At 32.8% G+C, this 20695-nt stretch overlaps 2 long non-coding RNA genes across 2 annotated transcripts; both read left to right on the forward strand.

The window, feature by feature from the left end:
• Positions 1-2434: 2434 nt before the first annotated feature.
• Positions 2435-4656, forward strand: LOC112536865. The gene is made up of 3 exons (XR_007216187.1): positions 2435-2932; positions 3457-3521; positions 4409-4656. It is a non-coding gene; the product is annotated as an uncharacterized LOC112536865 (long non-coding RNA).
• A 7330-nt stretch (positions 4657-11986) lies between these two features.
• LOC125370222 lies at positions 11987-15759 on the forward strand. The gene is made up of 2 exons (XR_007216188.1): positions 11987-15005; positions 15172-15759. It is a non-coding gene; the product is annotated as an uncharacterized LOC125370222 (long non-coding RNA).
• Positions 15760-20695: the final 4936 nt, after the last annotated feature.

Here is a 20695-nt window from a genome sequence, read left to right on the forward strand (position 1 = left end):
ATATATATATATATATATATATATATATATATATATATATATATATATATATATATATATTAGAGTTTAAATAATTCAATATAAACTCTTACAAAAACTAAAAATATTTATAAAATTAAAATTAAAATATTATATTTATTAATATATTAATTTATATTTTTTATTTTAATACTTTATCGGAATGATTATTTACTATTTAATATTATATTATATACTAATTTATTAAATAACTTATATTATAATTTTATAATAATAATTTATGCATGTAATGCGTGATAAATAATACTAATATATATATATAAAATCAACTAATTAAAATACTAATAAAATTAATAAATTAATTACTAATTTAATTTTATCTTAATTCCATATATAATTAATTGTCAATACTCGATTTATGGATCATAACCGGCGTTAGAGAATGAGTAAACTTAAGACCATTGAAACCCATAGCAAGCTAAAATAGCTAAAGATCGAGATAAACACATACATGATTATAAATTATTAAAACAAATCAGCATTTCACTCATAAATCTGCACAGAATTAAATTGACCCTCCAGCTAGATTACTAGCAATTATCCCATAATTTTTAACAGACCAAATTAAAATATAAGATACCAAATATACTACTGCTAAGAGTATAGAATTTCAAATAATTTAAAATAAAAAGGTTAAGATTTAATTACGAAAAGCTTGAAAGGGAAAGAAAAGTCGAGCCGCAAAAGAAATCGGCGGAGAACATCACAAAAATTTAAAATTAAGACTGTTAGTTTCGAGAATGAGATAAAATCATATATTTGAAGTAAAGTAGCCATAAATGTACGTATGCAATGGTTGATAAAATAAGGTGGAACATTACAAAATAATAAGTAAATATCATTGCATAATTTAAAATAATTAATTTTTAACTTATAAGGGATGGGCACTTCAGCAGAACCCTAATCTCAATACTAGTAACTTTTCGTCTCTCTTATTCCAATAGGACTGACGTCCAAAGAGTGAAGCTCAACTAGAGTCCTTAAATCCAGTATGGTCACTTGATTCCTAATAAAGCCGACGCTTATAGAGCAACGCTCGACCAGAGATCTTTCTCCGGCAATCAAATTCTCACAGCCCAAAGAGTTGTACTCGTCAAGGAAAATCCCAAAAATATTCCTTTACTACCTGTCCCTGATTAATATCGATGCGCATGCAGTCCTGATGCAACCCATCAGATGGCATGTTCTACTGCCGCCTCATCCCGAGTCAATATGCAATCATAATATCGGCATTGCAAAAAATGATGTAAAAATAGCAAACAACTTAACTATTATTCAATAACTTATTAAATAATATTGAACATCACATAATTTACAGTCGTAAATTCAATTAATTAAATAAATAGTAAATAGATAATTAATTCCATAAAATAATTATTTAGATGAATAATAAATAACTAATCTAAAATTTATAAATCAATTAATTGGATAGTTAATAGATAAATAATTTAAATCTATAAATCAATTAATCAAATATAGAATAAGAATTAATAAAAAATTCCAGCAATATCCATCGTAATAAATAAATAAATAAATAATATATATATATATATATATATATATATATATATATATATATATATATATATATATATATATATATATATATATAATGATAATAGTATATGTAATAATTATTAATCGAAATTGCTATATTAAATTTGATACGGCACATGCATAGATGATATGATTTTAACTCACAGTTCTCCAGCGCCTTGCAGTCTGCTCCTACGCCTCGGATGGAGCTGTCTGGACAGGTGGATTGTCTATTCACAAAAATAACTTAATTAATAAGGTATTCATAATTTTTTTTCTAGGTCTAGACGCCTAGATTAGACTACCTAAGAAATTTTGACTCAGAAATTCTACCAAAAATTCGGCAGAACTTCTACTAAAATATGGACATTTACCCCTTGTATAACGGTTCCAGAACTTTCTAGAAACATTTCAAATATTCCATATTTATATAATGGGAGTCGAGCCGCCAAAACTGCATTATTTTTCCAATTCTGCAACACAACCCAAATCACAATACAAAAAATAATTGTTCGGCAAAATAGTATTATTTCACAATACATCACATAAATATTTTTTCTCTCATTTTATTCAATTAATACAGCCTCAATTTACATAACAAAATATTAACTCCATCTGCAATTAATCTACTGCAATTCTAAAATTAGATTACTAATTAATTAATTAATTATGACTAACAATTTGTAATACCCTATAATAAATAAATAATAAATATTAAATATTAATAAATAAATAAATAAATAATATTATTATATTATTATATATAATAATTATATATAATATTATTATATAATATTATTATATATTATTATAATAAATAATAATAAATAATATTATTATATAATATTTTTCTCTTTTTTTCCCTTTCCCCCCATTTTCTTCTTCTTCTTCTTTTATTTTTCCCTTCCCTCTCCCGTCGCCTCCCAGCTCCCGCTGCCATCGTCTTTCCTTCCCCTCCCTCGCTGCCACGCCGTTCTCCTCCTTCTTCCTTCCCCCTTACTGTCGACGCCAAGCGAGGAAGAGAAGGAGATGCTGCCGCCAAGCTACCTCCTGTCGCCTTCCTATCGCCTATTCAACGCCGAAATCAAGCTCCTTACCGTTGAAAACCCATAAGCTAAGCTTTTCCTGTCGTTTTCCGTCATCGGCAGCCTCGGTGGAGCCTCATTGGAGCAGCACCTTTCCGGCCACGATCCAGTGCCTTCCAGCGACTTTCCAGCCAAAGATTTTGCATTTTCGAACTCCCCGCAACTCAAGCTTCGCATAGCAGCTTCCAGATTCAAATTTCGACACCATTGGCAGTACTAGTTTTTCAGACCCAGTATTTTTCGGATACGCAGAATTTTAGATTTTTGGCTCGGTATAATTTTATTTAGACTTTAAAAATTATTTTATAATTTTAGAAAATATTGTTGCTATTAATTGTCAATTATAGATAATTTAATTTAATTAGATTTAATTAATTGTGACTTAAATATAAATATTATAATTAATTGATATGTTTAATTAATGTGTTGTTTTGTGGTAAATATAGTTGTATTGAATTAGTTTAAATACCAGAAAATTTTGTGTGGGTTGGTTGTCAAAATAAATATTATGTCGGACCGTCTGTGAGGTAATTGTGATATGTAGTTTGTTGTAGAGTCGGAAAAAATTATGTAATCTTGGTGGCCCGACTTTCATTAATTAATTACAGAATATTTGAAGTATTTCTAACAGGTTCTCAATCTGTTATACAGAGGGTAAATGTCCATATTTTAGAGGAGGTTCTACTGAATTTTCATTAGAATTTCCGAGTCTAAATTTTTTTAGGCAGTCTAATCTAGGAGTCTAGACCTAGAATAAATTATGAATATCTTATTAATTAAGTATTTTCGTGAATAGATAATCTGTTCATCCAGCCAGCTCCACCCGAGGCATAGGAGGAGACTGCAGAGTGCCGCAGAACTGTGAGTTAAAGTCATATGATTAACTGTACTTTTGTCATGTCTAAATTAAATGTGATGTTAATTGATTAATAATTATTATAATAATTATTAATCAATTAACATCACATTTAATTTAGACATGACTTATTATCGTTATTATGAGTAATTTTATTTGATTGATAATTATTACGAATATTATTAGCATTATTATTAGTAAATTTATTTTCGTTATTATTGATATCATATTTAATGTTATTTTATTACTATTATTATTATTACACATAATTTTCATGTTTGCTACACTCGAGACTACTAAATTTTAATTCTCAATATGTTATTTAATAAATTATGTTTGCTTATGATTATACTATTTATAATTATTATATATGTTATGATTGTGACCTTGGGATGAGGAGACAATAGAATATACCATCTGATGGGTTGCATCAGGACCGCGTGCAATCCGGTATTAATCAGAGATAAATAGTAAAGGTTATTTTTGGGTTTGCCTTAGTCGAGTATAACTCTTTAGGCTGTGGAAGTTTGACTACTGGAGGAAGATCCCTGGTCGAGTGTTGCTCTCTGAGTGCCGGCTTATTTGGAAATCAAGTGTCCAGGCTAGATTTAAGGATCCTGGTTGAGCTTCGCTCTTTGGGCGCCAATACCCATTGGAATAAGATAGCCGAAAGGCTACTAGTATTGGGGTTAAGGTTCTGCTGAGGCATTCATCTCATAAGTATTTCAATTGTATTTTCTTTCTGAATTATAGCATTGACATATATTCTAATATAATATGACATGTTATCCTTATTTAATAAATATTACATCAAGGAGACTGTAATTGTTATAGGGTTATATGATTTTTTAACTCATTCTCGAGGCTGACAGTTTCAATTTTAATTTTTCAGGTGACAGTTAGATTCTTCGCCATCTTGCGTTTGACAGTCTGCCTTCCTTCTCCATCGGGCCTATTGTAAATAATTTATACTTTTATATTTTTAGACTCTCCGCAGTAGTATACCTGATATATTATGTTTGTTATGGTCTGTAAAAAATTATGGAATGTTGTTAATGTCTAGATAGAGACTTGTGAATGGCATGTTGGACTGGTTTAATAGTATGTTTATATATATATATTTGAAATTTCTATTAGTTAGGCTTACTATCGGTCTTGGTGGCCTTAAGCCTACACATTTTCTAGTGCCGGTCACGGGCCCACAGATCGAATCGTCACACATTTAATACACCAAATATTTCCTAATAATTTCAAAATAATTTTTAAAGTCCAAATAAAATTATACCAAACTGAAACCTGAACTTCTGCATGTCCGAAGAATACCGGGGTCCGAAAGTCTGCATGTGATCTGGGATTTGAATCCGAGACGTCTGTGAAGTTTGAGTTGCGGGAGTTTAAAGTACCAAAAAAGTACAGCCTAACTGGTGTCAAAAAATGCTAGATCATGGAAGAGGAGATTCTGCTCTGATAAGACTATATAGAGGCTACCAGTGAAGAAAAAATGGCGGGAGGAGTTGACTTGGGGTTTTTGGGGTCCAAGAGTCCGCTTTCAACGTCAGATTAGTGAAGAGACGTCGGCAGAAGGTTGTTCGGCGTGGCAGCAAGGTGAGTTGACTTTTCCTCCTTGTTTGCGGCGAAGAACGGCGAGGGGGAAGGAGAGAGAGATGGCACCGGTGAGAAATGAGAGTGCAGAGGAAGCTATGGCGGTTGGAGGAGGTGGTAGTGGCAGTGGGATGGTCGGAAATGGGAGGCAGTGAGAGAGAAGGAAGGAGAGGATGACGGGGAGAGAGAAGAAGAAGGGGAAGGGAAAAAATTGTTATATTTTTTATTTAATAATAAAATATGAAAAAATGCTAATGAGTCCTCCCCCAAGAAGTTGCTACAATGACACTTTTGACCCAATTATTTTTATTGTTTATTGTTTATTTATTCATATATGTAAAATAATTAGCTCATCAATATTTAATGGAATATTAATTTAAAAATTTACCAAATTACTCCCAATAAAAATTAAAGCAATTAAGATTTAAATTCATGGGTATTACATTCTCCTCATTTTAAGAAAATTCATTCTTGAATTTTGAAAAAGCAAGGCTTATCCTCAAGATTGAAGTAAATGAGGGTAGAAGTCTCTTATCATGCTCGGTTTTCCAGGTACACTACTCGGGTTTTGCCACAACACCTTGACCATCGGTATAACCTTAGGGCGTAGTTGGCAAATTTGAGTATCTGCGATCATAACTGGCTACTCCTCGTAGGTTAAGTCTTCGCTTACTTCCACAAATTGAGGCCGCAACACGTGCGAAACATCCAAATATACTTTCTTAACATGGATATATAAAATACCGGATGCATATGCGAGAAATTCGGTGGCAAGTCTAACTTGTATGCTACCTCTCCAATTCTATCAATAATCTCAAAGAGTCTCACATAATAAGGGGCCAACTTGCCTTTCTTACTTAACCGCATCATACCATGCATAGGGGACACCTTCAAGAACACATATTTTCCAATACTGAACTTCACGTGCTTCCTCTTCGGGTCCACATAACTCTTCTACTTATTGAAAGCTGTCTTTTGCAACTCGTGGATAATAGAAATCTTCTCTGAAGTGATCTGAACCAACTCTAATCCTACTAACTTCCGTTCACCAACCTCTTCCCAACTCACAAGAGATTTGCACTTCCGGCCATACAATGCCTCATAAGGGGCCATCTCGATGCTTGCATGGTAGTTGTTGTTATAAGCAAACTCAATCAATGGTAAGTACCAATCCCACGGACCACCGAAATCTATCACACACATTCGAAGCATATCTTCCAAGGTCTGAATTGTTCTCTCTAACTGTCTGTCAGTCCGAGGGTGAAAAGTTGTGCTGAAGTCCAATCTAGTACTAAGCTCCTCTTGTAGGTTTCTCTAAAACCTCGAAATGAACTGTGGTCCCCTGTCAGACACTATAGAAACAAGAATGCCATGAAGACTGAGAATTCTCTTCAGATACACTCGAGCATACTTAGCCATAGAATAAGTAGTCTTCATAGGAATGTAAGATTTTCTGTCATAACCCCATCTGTGGACCCGTGACTGGCACTAGGGAATGGGAAGACGTAAGGCCACCGAATCCCGTAGTAAGCCTGACACTCACTAACTTAAACAAATCTCATCTCAAATTTTACTATTAATAATGCCACAATTTACAGTAACATTAAATTTTACGCAATTAAATCGATCTGCCAGAGAATTAGGCGAGACCTAAAACTACCGAAAATTTACATCTAATACATCTACTATTACCACTGCGGAGAATCTAAGATTTTACAAATTAACATACCAAATCAAATACACCACCCGATGATGAAGGAGTCGGGTTACTAATTAAGAGTCGCGGGAAGACTAACAGTCATGAATCTGAAGAAAAAAAAAAGTAAGTTGAGACTGTCAGTCTCGAGAGTGAGTTAAAATCAATAATCTTGTGACCATTGCAGTCTTCACAAAAAATAATTATTACAATCAGTGTAACAAACCATGTACATCAAATGCGAATCATATTATAATCAATACCATAATTTTAAAAATAAAATATATTTTTATATTTGCAGGACGAGTGGCTTAGTAGAACCCTAACCCCAATTACTAGTAGCCCTTCGGCTCTCTTAATCCAATAGGTCTGGCGTCCAGAGAGCAAGCTCGATCAAGGTCCTTACCTCCAGCCTGAACACTTGAGTTCCAACTAAGCCGGCGCCCAGAGAGCGTTGCTCGATCAGGGACCTTAACTCTAGCAATCAACTGAACTCAGCCGAGAGAGCAATGCTTGATCAGGGCAAACAAATCCGTAATAACCTTGTTACCTGTCTTTGATCATTACTGGTGCGTACGCGGTCCTGATGCAACCCATCAGGTGGCATGTTCTATTAAAACCTCATCCCAAATCACATTCAATAAATATAATAATAATCATAGTCTAGCAAAACTATTAAACACATATCGAAATAAAGAATTAGAATTTCGAGGAAACAATGTGCAATTTATGTGGAAAAATAATAATAACAATTGTGTGAATATAACATTAACTATCAAAATAGCGATATTAATATTACTAGTAACAATATTAAAATTAATCTCAGTACATAATAATTAAATGAAATTATTTATATTACGATACTAATAATCATATTAAATATGAATTTTAAGATGGCATATCAAATTAGGTTTGACAATAGTGTAGAGATTATGTGACTTTAACTCATAGATCTAACGCGTTCTGCAGTCCGCTCCTACGCCTCGGGTGGAGCTGGCGGGAAGGCTGAATTATCTAGTAACAAAAGATATACAATTAATAGACACTCGTAGATTTTTCCTAAACTTAGACCTCAGAGTAGACTGCCTAAAATTAAATTAGATTCGAGGAATTTGCCGGAAATTCGGTAGAACCTCCCCTAATTTACGGACATTTACCCCCTGTAAAACATGTCTAGGACCTGCCAGAAAAACATTACAAATATCCAATAATTCAACAACGGGAGTCGGGTCCCCAGACTTTACTATTTTCCCGACTCCGCCACACAGCACAAAACACAAGGGCAGGCAAACTGATAGAAAATTATTTTTGACTCACAAATATCATCTAATACTCAACACAATCAACAAGCATAAATTACATCAAAGAATTTCAAAATTAACGGGCGAGAGAAAATTACCGAGACGCTTGATTGCTCGATCGACTCGCTTCTAGCCGCCGGAGTCCGATCGACGATCCGAGCACACCATCGGACTCGGGACGATGCGCTGACGACGATCCCTGCTTTTAATTTTTCCGATCCAACCCCAGATCGTCCAGAGAGATTTACGGACGATCTCGGCCGTCGATTTACAAATGAAGCCCGATCGCCACGAAACCAGTGCCATTGCAAAGCTTGAGCTAAGGAGAGTCGGGATACGTCCTCCGATCATCCATCCTCCATCGGATCTTGCCGAAAAAGCTGAAAAACGCGGCTGCCACCTAATTCGCCGGAACTCCCTCCTCCGGCCACCAAAACCGACGTCGCCACCGCTAAAAGGTAGCTCTCTCTAAGGGGAGCCGATCGCCATCAAGATCGGCCGAAAAGGCCGCCGAAAATGACTGGAACGACCTCCGAAGCCATCCCTCCTTGCGCATTGTGCTCATCGCCTTGACGCCCGTGGCGCTCTCGCCCAGTAGTCGACCTCGGACACCGCACCAGATTCTCTTCTTCCCCGTGCATCTCTCTCTCCCCAACATCTCTCTTCTCTTCCTTTCTCTTCATCCCCGATTCCTTTCCTTTTAATATCGACATTTGACCCCTGAACTTTTCCTTATTACAATTTGGTCCCTCAACTCTTTTAATTACTTACAATTTTGCCCAAAAAAGTTTCAATTTAGCCCCTAAACTTCCTTTAGCTTTTCAATTAAGCCCCTAGATAATTAATTTGGGCCAAATTAGAATTATTGAAAATACACAATTACATATATACCCCTGGCCGACATATTTATTTACAAAAATACCAAACATACAAATTTCTATTAAAATCCCATATTAATAAAATTATATTTTTAATCCTCGTCCAGAAATAATTTTTCAATTTAGTCCTAACACAATTAAATAAAATAATCAACTTACTAATTATTTTCCAACTTAAAATTTAATACCACTAGTTAATTAAAATACCAATTTCTCCAAAATTCTTTTAATAAAACATCCTTTACAATTTCTACCATAATTTTTCAATATATAATTTTATTTATATAATATATATATTACATATACATTGAGAAAAAATTAGAATAACCAAAAATATAATTTACCCTTCAAATAATTTACTTGATTAATTTCTTAAAATTTCAAACTAATTGGGTATAGAAAAATAACTCATTTATTTGTCTAATACTAAAATTCAAACTTTGCATTTAAATCATTCCTACTAGACCAAATAAAGATAAAATAAAATTAATTCAAATAAAAACTCATTTTTAAAATAATTATCATTAAATATAAAAATTCCGGGTATTATATTTTCGAGGCATGACTGACGAATGTGGGTTAAAAGATTTGGATTTTAATAGGTATAGCTTCACATGGACGAATGGGAAACAAATAATATTGTAGAAAAATTGGATTGTGCAATGGCTAATGATGCTTGTAGTTTGATTTATCCTAAGGTTCAAGTCACTCATTTACCTAGGATGAATATGGATCATGATCTTGTTTTAGTTCAATTTAATGATAGTAGGTGTAAGGGTAATGGTAACGGCATAAAGAAAAATAGGAGAAAATTATTTAGGTTTGAAAAAAATATGGCTTTAACATTGAAAGTGTGAGAACATAGTGAAACTAGGTTGGTGCCATAATACATTTGAAATGTTAAATTTAGAGATAAAATAAAAAATTATGGGCAGATGTTATCAAAATGGGATAGATAAGTTTTTGGGAATATGACTCGGTAATTGTGTGCTTTGAAAGATCACCTAGCTAATGTCCAAGCTAGCTCTCAATCCGAAGATCCGATTAGGGAAAGTAAGATGATTGAGGCAAATATTAACAAATTGCTCAAGATGGAAGAAATAATATGGTTTTAAAGGTTGAAGGCTCAAGTGACCGTAATACTGCCTTCTTCTATAGGAAGGCATCTCAAAGGAAGCAAATAAATAATATTGAGCTAATTCGAGGTGATGATGGTGTGTTATACAGAGATGAGGAGGACATTGCACGAGTAATAATTACTTTAAAAATATTTTCACTTATGTTGTTCCTAATGATGTTCATAAAGTTTTAAAGTTAGTTGAGTTAAAGATTTCTAATGAGATGAAAGAATCCCTAACTCAACCATACTTGTGAAAGGAAGTTTATGGAGCTTTGAAGCAAATGTGCCCGGTTTGGACGATATGTCTCCTTTACTTTTTCAAAATTTTGGCACATAATTCATAACGATGTTGTTCAAACTACTCTAAATGTGTTGAATCATAGTGCTAATTTTGCTAGTTTGAATCATACCTTTATTGTGTTGATCCCCAAAATTAAGTCTCCATAGTGCCCTAAGGATTTTAGACCTATTAGCCTTTACAATGTCATTCATAAAGTAATTATAATATTCATCGCAAACAAGCTAAAATTAATCCTTTTGATGTTATTTTTAAGAATCAAAGTGCTTTTATTCTAAGAAGGTTAATTACTGATAATGCTATGGTTGCTTTTGAAATTTCTCATTTTATAAAAAGAAAAATTTAGGTTGTAAGGGCTACTTAGCTTTGAAGCTTGATATGTGTAAAGCTTATGATCGTGTGGAGTGAAATTTTTTTAAAGCAATTTTGACCAATTTTCTTATGATTCTTGGCTAGATTTGGTGATGAGGTGTGTTACTTTTGTGTCTTACTCTTTACTTATTAATGGTGACCCAAAGCCTACCTTTTTCCTTAAAGAGAACTCCAATAAGAGGACCCTCTCTCTCTCCTTATTTTCTCTTGATTTGCGCACAAGGTTTATCTTCAATGATTTATTAGGCTAATATATCAAGTGCTATTCATAGTTTAAGGTGGTGAAGGGAGCCATCCAGCCAATCTCTCATTTGTTTTTTGTGAATGACATCATCTTGTTTACATATGCAACTAATCATAAGGTTGAAAAAATTGCTGAGATATTACGAATTTTTCAGGAGGCATCTGGACAATAGATAAACTTAAATAAATTTGAAATCTCCTCTAATGTTAATGTGTCGGATCAAGTCAAGAATCAGTTATGTGTAAGGTTGAGGGTCAAAGCAGTGATCAAACAAGAGAAGTATATTGGTTTACTAACTCTTATTAGTAAATTAAAGGAAGAAATTTTCCAGGTTATTCAAGATCCCGTTATTAATAAAATGAAGAGGTGGAAACAACGAGCTTTCCTAAAGGCAGGCAAAAAAGTGCTACTTAAAGCTATAACACAATCAATTCATATGCACACTATGAGTTCTTTTTTACTCCCCATATCATCGTGCAAAAAGATGAAAAGGCTATAGCTCATTTTTGATGGGGTCATAAACCTAAGGAGATGAAAACTCATTGGACTAGTTAGGTTCATATATTGTGCTTTAGATTTATCGATATCTATTGCTTTTAATCTTGTAATGCTATCCAAATAGTTGTGGAGGCTTTAAGAGGATACTGAGTCATTGGCTTATAAGATTCTAAAATCAGAATATTTCTTCAAGTACCAATGAGGAGGGTAGATATTGGTTATCAACCCGGTTACCTTTGGAGAAGTCTTATTGTGTTAAAGGATCTTCTTGAGGAAGAGATTGTGTTGAGTGTGGGTAATGGCAATAATATTATTATTTGGAGCAATAGATGGATTAAAGATAATAGGTTTTATCATTAGAAATCAAAGACTTATATAAAGTCCGATGATGATAAAGTTTAGCTGGCTGTAGAACCGAAAGACAAAAAGGAACACATGTCTTATAAAAATTGCCTAAGGAAAAATAAATATTAAAATAAATAAAAATATCAACAAAAATAATGGTGATGGGTCTAGAAGTTTGTACTCGCGCGGGCTAAAACTAAGCTCGTGCGAGCTCAATCTAAGCTCGCACGAGTCTGTCTAGATAGTGCTTGACCTTGACCTTGCACGTGCGCAACCTAAATGCAGGCATGCGCAGCTTAAACTCGCGCGAGTCCAATGTGTACTCGCACAAGTCAAGTAGTTGACATGGGGGCAGGGGCTGTGCATCTACCCTTGCACCTGCTCACCTTGAGCTGGCACATGTCTAGCCTAAGCTCACGTGAGTCCTCGCTATGTCCTCGAGCAAGCCGAGCCTAGACAAAGGTCAGCACTTAGTTGACATGTAGCTCATTCATTGGATGTTTGATTTGGGTGAGATTTTTCCATCCAATAGACAAGCAACACTTGGCAAGCCCTATAAAAATAAATAAAAACTTTGTGACAAAGTTTAGAGTTTTGGAGATTTGGGATTTGGTATAAAAAATTAAGAGCTTTTGTGAAAAAGAGAGCTTTTGACTTGTTTTAAAAAATTTATTTCTAAAAGAAAAAATACAAAAATCTTAAATTCTCTTATTTGGGCCATTTTTCTTGGTGAAATGTTATTACATTTTTTTTAGAATTTGGAAGGTTAAGTCATTTTCAAAACAACAAAGATAGCCACTTGAGGGCAAAATAATTACTCTTAACTCCGTTTTCACTTTCTTCTCATTCATTGCATCTAAATTTTATTTATTTTCTTTTGCTTTTTTTTTTTATCTTATTTATTTATTACTGTTCCTTTATTCCATCCCATGCATCATCATTTTTAATTTTTATCCATGCATATTTTCCCATAAAATAATTTTATCTACAATAAATATTTGCCATTTATAATCTCTGTCATCTTCTGGATGGGTTGAGCTCACACGCGGTCAACCTCCTTCACCCTAGATCACTTGCCGTTTCATTTATATGCTTATGCTTTTTGACTAAAATATGTCATTTAATGGCCATAGGGACCTGAACTATTAAGCTCACATAAGGTCACCCTCTGCGCGCGCAAGGTCAGGGAGCCCAAGGCCTTAAACCAATATCGCCTAGCCTTTGGAGTCATGTTTGGTGTGTTCCAAGGATTGGGCTCTAAGCATAGGCGAGGTCACCCTTTACTCGTGCAATCCATTGATCATTTGAACCCAAATAGAGATTCATAGGGTTAAACGACATCGTGTTAATTGTGGTTAGAGTTTACAGTCTGATCTCGCGAGGATTGCTCATTCCAAGGACTACTCACGCGAGTTCACTTCTCTCTTCCTTAGCAAATGAGTTAGCTTCAAAATGAAGCTGTGAGCCCTTTCTATGTCTTGATATAGTAACCTCGCGCGAGGTTAGCCTCTGTGATGAGATAGATATATTTTTAATTTATTTCATAATATTTCTCTTATTTTTATCTAATTTTGTTCATGCTAGCTTTAATTAAATTACCTACCTATTTAATTTACTTCATTGTGCTTTTAATAATGCCTTAATTCTAATTCCTAAATGCAGAGTAATTAGCCCATGAAGGTTCGTCCCTTGAGGAGGACTGAGAGTTTATTTGTTTATTTTTATATTTGATTTTGTGATTTGAACTAAGGCCACTAGGACTATTTACATGTGTAGTATTCCCCTCATTACTCTCGCTTTTCTTAATCATTTTCTGGTTCCATTCTCCCCCCATTTCTATGTATATTTAAATTCATGCTTAGGATCACCTCACAGTGTGAAAAAGGATAAAACTGGACTTAGTAAATGATGTGATCACTTCACATGCAAGGATAATAAAATGGAACCTTACCAAAGTAAGTCCCCCACGTCTCACATATTTTTTACCTCAAATACTAAGGCTAAAATGAATCTGACACTATATTAGGGTTAATAAAAATGCAAATGATGTGGGGCATCAAGGCATACTAGGGCACCAATGTACCCCCATTTAGGATTAGTCAAGATACCAAAGTACCCCGTACTTATATTAGTCCTTGTTTTTCTCACCTCACATGCTAATAAGATGAAAAAGATTGGTGAATAAAATGAATATAGGATAAACTTAGAGTAAGACGATTTTATTAGGGTATATAACGGTTCGTCTGCTCTAGTAGAGGCTAGACTTCACTGCCTAGGTGGATAGAAGTGCTTTCGAAAACCTTCCATCTTCGTACCTAACTTTCCAAACTTAGAATCTCTGATTTTAGGGAGGGAAAAATTTAAGCTCTCAATGAGAGATACAAAACTGTTATCCTCACTCATGAACTGTCTCGATCTCATTGGATAGCAAATTATTCTTCAAAATGGTCTTAAGACTATTTCGTAATCTTTTAAAACCCTCAACCGAACAACTCATTTTGAAATGGGCTTAGTGCAAAGTGCGATTCCCGAACTAGCAATGGATGCCATAAAAATTCGACCGCTTACCATAGGTACATAAAGTCGACCTTTCTTGCTAAGTTTTTTTTATGAGAATGTCATGGTAAGTGCTCTAAATGATGAGGACATAAAAAGTTAGAAATCGGATTTGGTAAGGCAGATGTTCAATCCTCTGGGTGCCCAAGCAATTCTTTACACTCTCTTAAGTTTTCAATTACCTGCAGACAAAAAGATTTAGAAATGTTGGGGTGCTCAAGCAATTCTTAACACTCTCTTAAGTCTTCAATTACCTATAGACAAAAAGATTTAGAAATGTCTTGAGGAACGATGTATTTACAGTTCAATCAACATACCATCACACTTCTCAAATGGTGTCTGCTTTGAATTCGTTGAGATCTTCCTCTTCATTTATTAACCCTGTTTGGGAAAAAAAATTGGCAAATGGAAGTTCCTCCAAAAGTGAGACATTTCACATGGCAAGCTTGCATTGATTCTCTAGCAACTAAGGACAACATGAGGCGCAGAGGTTCTGAGGTAGACATAACATGTGTTATATGCGGTGAGGGAGCTGAATCTTTAAACCCCTTACTATTTAATTGTCCTATGGCGGCTGAGGTATAGTCAAGATGCCCTCTTCATCTGAATATTCTATATGTTAACGCCTAGAATTTTCAAATGTTTCTAAATTATGTTTTATCAAAATGCCCTACTGACTATGTTGCTCTAATGGGTATGCTCTCTTGGGCCCTATGGCGTGCTCGTAATCAATCTTATTTTACAGAGATGAAGTTCCAGGCACATGTCACTATTGATATGGCTATGAATCAATGGCTTAAATCTAAAGGAGATGGAGTTGGTCAAGATGTGCAGGCAAGCAATCAAATCTTTACATAGCAATCACTAATCTCGTGTAAATGGGAACATATGTATGGATGGTTTTCACTTGTTAAACACACATGTAGCTCTGTATAAAGATGGTTCGATAGGCTTTGACTTTGTATATAGAAACAAGATGGGGGAACTGATGTTAGCGGGATAAAAGAGGATGAGAATGTCAGGTAATTGCAAGCTTCTGATTGATAGCAAGATTTTAGTAACCCAGAGTGATAGCAAGCTTCTGATTGATGAAATTCTGGGTAAAGGTATTTCAGATTCCTTTGGGGGGCTTTTAGTTGATGATATTATTCATTTAGTGCCAAATATCGAGACTGCTATTTCGAAAAAATTCGTAAAGTTGAGAACAAGGTTGCACATTTTCTAGCCCATTATCAAATGTTGTTGATTGTAAGAATATTTGAATTGGGGATGTCCCTCCAAATGTTGCTCAGATCTTGTCAAATGATGCAAGACTTTGGCCTTCTGTTTCGCAGTAAGATCTCCTTTTTCCTTTATTTTCAAAATAAAAAAATTACATTCTAGGTAATTTCAATTCCATCAAATTTTAATTTATAAAATTACAAGTTAGAAATTAAAAATGAATCCAAAATTACAAAATTTTTTATCCGATAAACATAATAATTATTTTAGTTTTTGGATTGGCATCAAAAGCTCTAAAAATTCGATTGAGAAGTGTGAGAATCTTATTTAGTATCTATATTTAGATGAATTTTAGAGTGTTGTAGTTTATAGTGACTTTCAATGTATTTATATGTTTATTCAGAAAATATTGATAAAACTTAATTCAAATTTACATAAACTATTTTAATATGTAACTTTTATATAAAATTAAATACTAATATATTTTTATTTAAATTGTTTAAAAAAGAATTATGTAGATTAATTTAAAATTTTATAATTTTTCAATAAATATATAAAAGTTTTAAAAATCACTCTAAATTACGACACCTTAAAATGGATTCTTATAACACGGACTTCGATTTATGATTCTATATAAACCGAAGTCCATAAAACATGTGGGAGACCTAAAACTTTTCATTAATTGAAAAAAAAAATACAAGTATATGCTGTGTTTTAAATCTAGACGTGGAAAAGAAATTAGTCTCATATTTTCACTAAAAAAACAAACACGTCCCATGTTTTTTTTACCAGACGGAATCTCAATGAATTAGATTTACAAGAACCGCTAAATCCTAGTTTTTCAATACAAAAGAAGCATTTTGGCTTGGTCTCGGATTTTTGATTCTATTTTGGTAGTTCGATCGTGAAATTTCTTTCTTTCTGTATTTCTGGAATATGAGTGTGCGACTTGTTATAATTGATAGGATTTTCAAAATAAGGAATAAACAAACCATGGATAAATTTTAATTTTTTAATATTATAATAAAAGAAATTTAACAAATTCATATTATACTTAAAAGTAATATGTTGAATGAATTTGTATTTATTTATGAAAACTAGTCATTTACCTCTCTGTTGTACGATTCTCATAATTATTTTGATTATATATAATGATATAAATTAAATTATATGCAAAGTTAAATAAAAATTTTAATATTTTATAATTTTTTATAATACGTTTAAAAATAATAATAAATAAAATATTTTTAATGTTCTTTTTAATTTTTTTATATTTTAAGCTTTTATTAATACAATAATATAAAAACTATTAATAAATTAATAGAAAAAATTATAAAATTATACATAAATTTAAATTTTACGTGTCAAAATATAAATTTTATATGTCAAAATATAGGAACATATGTCAAAAAGTTTTTATTAAACTAGATAGATATTAATTGTTTTTGTTCATTTACATATACTAAAATGTTCATTTTCTATATGTATAATGTTTATTAGATGTAATATTCTATAATAATGAATGATGTGTCTTTTTTAGTACTCGCAAGTGCACGAACCATTCCTATAGTAAGTGTAAGTTCACCACGAGGTCGATCTCTCAATGAAGTATGAGACCACTTACTATAAGACTAATTATCAACAAAACAATAAAAATAAATCTAAACACTATAAATCAATATGTTGAAAGGGTAATATTCATAAAGTAAAGTAACTAAACAATAAATAAATATGCAATGCAAATGCAAATGCTTATGATCTAAAACTATATGCTAAAAGCAGTATTTAGTCTAGCCATTTATTTAGTAATCTCCTTGTTTTACTTTAAGCCTAGATCTAATTAATGAGATGGTGATGTGCCTTTTCTCCTAAATCACTCAAGCTAATTATGCAACCTAAGTTTCTTGTACCAACATAGATTAAAGTAAAGATGATGTTTTTAATACTTTTAAACCTAAAGATTTTTATAACAATTACTATTGCTAAATTAATATGATGGTTAACTAACAACAATAATTGAAACTAATAAAGATATGAAGGTAAATAGATCATTCATTAAATAAATAAATAACAAGGTTCATACAAAAGTAAAAAGACTAAACTAAACATTATGAAAACTAGCCTAACATATTTAACCCAATGATCATGGTATTAAATAGAAAGACATAAAGTAATAAAATAAAAAGCTTCCTCAAGATCCAGAATTTCTTCAAATAGGAAGAAGATTGGTCCTCAGTCTCCACTTCTTGAAATGCTCCTTAAATCCTAAAATAACAATGAAAACTAAAACTAAAGTGTTTATGGAAAACTGTAGAGAATTATGAAAAGAATAATGGTGACAGGTGTAAAGAGCAAGTAGGAGAAAACTCTTCTCCGTCTTCCTTCTTTTCTTTAAGTTTTTGTAGAGATATATATAGAGGAGAGTCCTCCTCTAAATAAATCTCTCTAGAGATAAGTATACTAATATAAGTCTATCTAATAGATAAGACCTAAAGTATCTTAATCTCCAGTAAATACTATTTCATAAATAACTCTTAATATAAATCCTAATAATTATACAAAATGACTAAAATGTCCCTTGGGCCTTGTAATTAGCAGTCCATGCATCTTAATCTTAGGCCTTGACACGAACATGTCTCACTAAGCTTCTTTTAGCTCCATATTTGTCTCTTTTTACTAATATTCCTGAAAATAGAAAATTAAGCTTAAGTGAGGTAAAAGTACATATTTTCACCATTTTATATATAGAAATATATCATTAAAGCTTTAAAATACCCTTAAATATCTATACATAATTTGGACCGATCAAATATCCCCACACTTAAACCTTTACTTGTCCTCAAGTAAATAGCAACTGAGAATTAACTTTTGCAAAAAATCATGAAGAACATCCATACTCAGCTTAAAGATATTATTCAAAAGAATCTCACTAATGCAAAGATCATATCAACCCAAGAACACTTGAATCATAATAATTTTCTTTAAAAATATAAAGTCAATCATTGTTAATCAAAAGACTCAAGCATCCAATCCTCCACACCTGTTTCACAACAAATAGTCGAACTCATCTTCAAATGATATAACTATAATGCATAATCCAAATTATTATACCCCTATTCAAAAAGGCAAAACCTTCATTCAAAAATAAGAGATCAATAGGCATTTCTTGCTTTTGAAGCTCTTATACTTTTTTTTCTTTATACCCCTTGGATTTTAATTTTTGATACTTGGGGTATTTCTTTTTTTCTTGAGATGTTATACCTTTTTACGCAAATACAAACATGGGTAATGAATGCACCTGGTTACTCAACAAAACATACTTCAAGATGCTTTGCATATTCACAATCTCAATTTCCTTTTTACACGAAAATCGACATTGATCATGAAGATCCCCGTTTACTAAGCAACTAAAATTAGCGGAGTAGAACATATTACTTAGAGCTTTAACTTGCCCATATCATATCTCACAAACTTAGGTAAGCCAATTTAGTAACGAAAAAATAATAACCTAAATCATACACTTCTAATCATATCCATGTCAAATGTTGCCAAACTACTCATCATGTCCATATGCAAAAGATGGACACTTGATCATTTAAGTGCAAATAACTCATGAGTTTATATTATACATATTAAAACTAACTCAAGAGTTCAAGAATCTTAACATAATAGTATTCTTTCATCGACTCTTATATAGAACAATAAGAAAAAGTTGAGTGGAAAAATTTAAAATTTTGCAAAAGATTAATCAAAGTTGCTAATTCTCATGGCATATGACGTATAAAGTTTAATCAAAGAAATATTCTATTTTCCTCCCCCACACTTAAACTTGGCATTGTCCTCAATATCATTGTATATATAAAAATAAAGAACAAAAAGAGAGGAAAAAGATAGAATATTCTCCTGAAATTTTGCAATGCATAGTAAGCCATGAACTTAAATTTCAATCTCCACCATCCAAACCTTAGAAGCACACTTGAATACACATCATTGATAATTATAAAAGAAATAAAGAATTAAAAATAATAAACTATTCTAAATATACTAGAAAGATTAAATCCTAAAATAATTAAAAGTTAGGTCCTAATAAATAAATATAAATCCTAGAATAATATTTAAAATAACATCCTAAATCAATGATATGACTATTTATGTAGAGGAGATGGATATATATTTAATTTCAAAAGAGGATATTTTAAAAAATAATTCATAATCAATTCCAATTTCTTAGATTTAATTATTTTAATTTTCGCAGCTCGCCTTACGGATCAAGGCTGCGTCGTTAAAACTATTTGTCGCATCCGCCTACTGCGGGCCCATTAATCTTGCGCTGCCTATGCAGCGGGCCGTCTTGCGCGCCTACCTCTATTGTGGCATGTAGCCCGCGATTCGCGGCTAGCCTCCTCGCGATAGCGTGCTTCATTCTTCCGCGGCCATGGCCCTCCGAGCCTCGCGAAGACTCTACCGTCACGCAGTACTGGATTCCTCGGGAGTGTCCTGGTGGCCCCTGTTCTTGGGCCGCCGCCTACGGACCCGTGTCGTTCTTGCCGTGCCTCTACTACGAGCCCATGTCGTCTTTGTCGTGCCTTTGCTACGGGCTCATGTGAAAATTCGATGCAGGCTCGCTAAAAAATTATTATTATTATTGATTTTTTTTAGAGCTTTAATTGCTTTTTATGGAGACATATTATCTTTTGGGGGATCAAACATAAGCCTACAAGGTAAATATAAAATAAATAAATAAAAAATTAGAAAAAAACTTAATTGTATAAAAATAAAAATACAATTGCTAAGTCTATTGTCTATAGCTAGACATTCATGATTATCCTCATGGTGGGCGTTCATCCGCGCACTCCACCTCTTGGTCATAAGCCATTCCTTTCAAGTATGGCTTCATACTTTTTATGCGAACATGTAAAGTGTCATGAAAGCTCTTGTCAATTAAAAATGGAATATCATCATATATAATTGTTCATAAACAAGAGAATCTAAATAATTATCTGATCACTTATCAATAGTAGATTTAGGAGATAAAGTTAGAGAATCAA

This window comes from Ricinus communis, chromosome 5 (genome assembly GCF_019578655.1).
Source record: "Ricinus communis isolate WT05 ecotype wild-type chromosome 5, ASM1957865v1, whole genome shotgun sequence".
NCBI classification, from domain to species: domain Eukaryota; kingdom Viridiplantae; phylum Streptophyta; class Magnoliopsida; order Malpighiales; family Euphorbiaceae; genus Ricinus; species Ricinus communis.